We start from the raw sequence: 3,928 nt of genomic DNA on the forward strand, positions 1-3,928 counted from the left end.
TAGTGCGGTTTCAAAACCACTCCCATGTGACATCGCCAGATTCGACCATAATGTGCAGGTCGGGTTTGGGGTGTTATAGTATTTATACCTCTAATTGATTTCCAACTGTTGTGGTTGTTGTAGAAGTGAATGTAACCATTGGGGATGAAATACCAAGTCAATAACTGCACCTACAACAACGAGTATCGATACCTAGTAAAAGGGTATCGATACTTTTTGTAATTAATGAAGTTTCAGTGACCGTTGGAGTAAGAATATTGATACCTTAAGAAAAGTATCGATACCAGATTGATACCTACTAGGGTTTGATAGAAACAAAATGTCAATTTGGTATCGGTTATTGAGGAGTATCAATATCTTGTAAAATATCGATACTAAGACAAAAAGTATCAATACTTTTTTTCCTAGGGCAATTCTAACTTGTTTGGAAATGGTTAAAACATATTTGAAAATGTTTGACTTAATTAAAACCATTTCAACTTGATTTTATCAAATTTCTCAACTTTACTTTTATTTAAAAACACTTTAATTTGTTATATCAAAACATATTATCCAATAAGGCTTAGTTTAACACTATTCTCTGGTTCTATTAGTGTTAGTTCATCACCCGTCGGACCATTCCACCTTCTTCCGCTTATCTTTTTCCTTGCACCTATTTTTTTTACCTACATGGATTAAAGGAACTATGTCTCTTGATTTGGGAGGGTTAGAAATAAATACTTCATTGCAATGCTCCCCTGACTTCCTCTAACCTTTCTTGTTCAGTTGGTGACCACACTTGAAAGTTTGTATCTCATCATTGATTTTCATGGTTAATTCATTATTTTCTAAATCAATAGTGGACCTTGAAATAGCTAAGAAAGGTCTACCTAGAAGCATAGGCATTTCTCGGTCCTCTTCAAAGTCCAGAATTACGGAATCTGCTGGGATGATAAAACTACGCACTTTGACTAACACATCTTCCAGTACTCCTTTTGGATGCACTAGGGATCTGTCATCTAATTATAGTGTTATTTGAGTATTTTTTAGATCCCCTAACCTGAGTTTTTCAAAAATGGATAGAGGCATTAAACTAATACTAACTCTTAGGTCATATAGAGTTCTATTAAAATTATTGCTCCCTATCTCTATGGTAATAGTAAAACTTCCCAGGTCTTTCAACTTTTGGGGAACCTGTCATGAGATAATAACAGTAGAGGAAGTGCTTATATTAACTTGTTCACCTGCCTTAATCTTCCTACTCCTAGACATAAATTCCTTTAAAAACTTAGCGTATTTAGGATCTTTCTTAATTAATTCAATTAAAGGCATGTTAACATTTAACATTTTGAACAAGTTTAAGAAACTTACAAATTCATCTTCATCCCGCTTTTGTTTTTCTTTTAGTGTTGAAGAGAATGGTATATTTGTAATTGCAGAATCTTTTTTTCTTTATCTGGCTCAACTGTCGATGCAACTACTTCCTCTGGTTCAGGTTCATTATTAGCTTGTAGGGGTCTTTCCTGAAGATCATCAGTATTCTCTATATCATCTCTTGAGTTATGATCTCTAGGCTACTTAGTACTTTACATGAGTAGAGCACTATTGCTTTCACATGCTCCTTCCCTTCTCTACGAGAATTATTTTTAGTATTGTTGGGAATATCTGTGCCAATCTAACTTTTGATGTCACCTATCATTCTCATAAATTGGCTCATCTAATCTTCAAGTTCAGTCAATGTTTTTGTTGAGTTGGTGCACTCAGATTGCACTTGTTTCATATCTATTCTCATTGATTTTATTTCCCCCTCTATTCTATCCAAACGTTGACCACATACAATATGGTCATTTGGGTTGGCCCTGTCTTGAGGTTTTTGCAAATAAAGAGGTTGATAGTTAGTGTTTTTAACTTGATTCGAGCTATTCCCTCCTCATTGGTTTCCTTCCTATCTTATGTTTGGGTGATCTCTCCATCCAGGATTGTATGTATATGAATAAGGATTTTCACCCCTATTTTCAATGTAGTTCACATCCTCGATAGGTTATTAATATAGTGGAAGAGTGGTTTGTTTCCTTCATAGATATCTAGTACACCCTTTTAAGACTCTATTTGGTTGATTCTGTCTAGTAATTGTTGGTACCTATCATCTTTCTTGAAAGCCTTCTCCGTAAATGGTCTTTGGCCATATGTATGACATTGAGTTGGCCACTAGTAGGAATTCATTGCCATACTTTCTATTAATTCATATGCATCCTTGTACGTTCTATTCATCAAGGCTCCTCCTCCTGCTCCATCTAATCCTAACCTCGAATGCACATCCACCTTGTTGTAAAATGTTTGTAGTTGTAACCATTCAGGTAATTCGTGGTGTGGGCACCTCTGAATCAACATCTTGAAACAATCCCATTCTTTGTAAAGGCTTTCTCCTTCTAACTGCTTAAACATTGAAATTTCCCTTCTTAGCTGAACTATTTTGCTGATGGGGAAGAGCTTTTATAGGAATTTCTGTATGAGTTTGTCCTATGACGTGATCAATCCTGGTGCTTGTGAATCTTGCAAAGAAAAGATGTTATCAATTAATGAAAAGGGGAACAACTGAATACAAATAGCATTATCAGTAATCCCATTGTACTTGAAGGTATCACAAAGATGGAGGAACCGTTTTAAATGCTGACTCAAATCCTTTGCCTTTGTTTCGCGAAACTGCAAATTGTTCTGGATCAATGTTGGCTTAATCTCGAAATTATTGGTTGTGATATCTGGCCTCATTATGCTCCCTTGAACAATATCCAGATTTGGTAGCGCATATTCTCTCATAGTCCTCTAATTACATGCCATTTTTAGATTTGCGGGTAACTATGGTGGTTGTGGCAAGTTTGGTGGGTTAGCATTAGCTTCGGCAAATAGCGGATTTTCACAAGTTATGTTTCCCACAGTAGGTTGTGATTTATGCATCTGATGTTGCTGTTGTTGCTATTGCTATCTACGATTCCTTCAGATGATTCTTTCTGTATCTGTGGATGGCTCTATAGGTGTCCCCCTACTACGAGTCATACACTAACCAAAAAAAATAAAATTAGTAGAAAAAGAATTATATTCGTAACTAGCCTAAAAAATTCCTAATTATTCTATTAAAATGTATAAATTAAAACTAATATAGTGATGTTGCCTCCCCGGCAACAGCACCAACAACTTGACTGTCTCCGGACGTACCAACATCTATAGTAGAAATCTTGCACAAAAGATGTGAACAAACAATATCTTCAAGTATACGGGTTAGGTTGTAATATAGCTACAACAGAGTAGGTAAGTACTCCAAGGATCGTACCCAAGGGAGGTGAGCACTAAATTAATTCTGTGACAGTCCTAAGTAGACCCTAGTCGAAAAGTGGTTTCGGGACCACGAAACCGAGTTTTATAAATAATTGAAAGTTATATTCTATGTTCATGATGTGAGTAAATGCATGTGTAAAAATTTCAAGCATTAATTTTGCCATTTGTATGTGAAATTTTGAAACGGGACTTACGTGAAACATTGGTAAAATAGGTTAGGTAAATATATAAAGTGATCTAATAGAGCATGTATTCAAAAATGTGGGCTTGCATGTCAAATTACCCACTTTTGAGATGGTGGCCGGTCATGATATGGTGTTATATATAAAATATGTATTGTGATTTAAGATATTATATTACAAATGAATTAATAAAAAAAAAGAGATATTAGATAATAGTTAGTGGGAGGAGAAACCAAAGTTGGTTCATCCTTGTCCTCCATTGCCGTAGCCTAAAGGGAGGGAGAAGAAAGTTTGGTTGCTTTAATTTTTGGCTTAGAAGATGGCTAGAATGAGGTATGTATTGAATGATTCTTGAAAATCTATGCATGTTTGAGATGATTAGTTCAAACTCTACTTATCACATGGATTAAACTTAGAATTTTGAGGTTTGAGAT

The 3,928-nt window shown here is 35.2% G+C and overlaps 1 non-coding gene across 1 annotated transcript; it reads left to right on the forward strand.

Annotated features, from left to right (window-relative positions):
- Positions 1-2,338: 2,338 nt before the first annotated feature.
- On the forward strand, positions 2,339-2,444 carry LOC121230955 (small nucleolar RNA R71). The gene has a single exon (XR_005929027.1). It is a non-coding gene; the product is annotated as a small nucleolar RNA R71 (small nucleolar RNA).
- Positions 2,445-3,928: the final 1,484 nt, after the last annotated feature.

Source organism: Gossypium hirsutum, chromosome A06, assembly GCF_007990345.1.
Source record: "Gossypium hirsutum isolate 1008001.06 chromosome A06, Gossypium_hirsutum_v2.1, whole genome shotgun sequence".
NCBI lineage: Eukaryota > Viridiplantae > Streptophyta > Magnoliopsida > Malvales > Malvaceae > Gossypium > Gossypium hirsutum.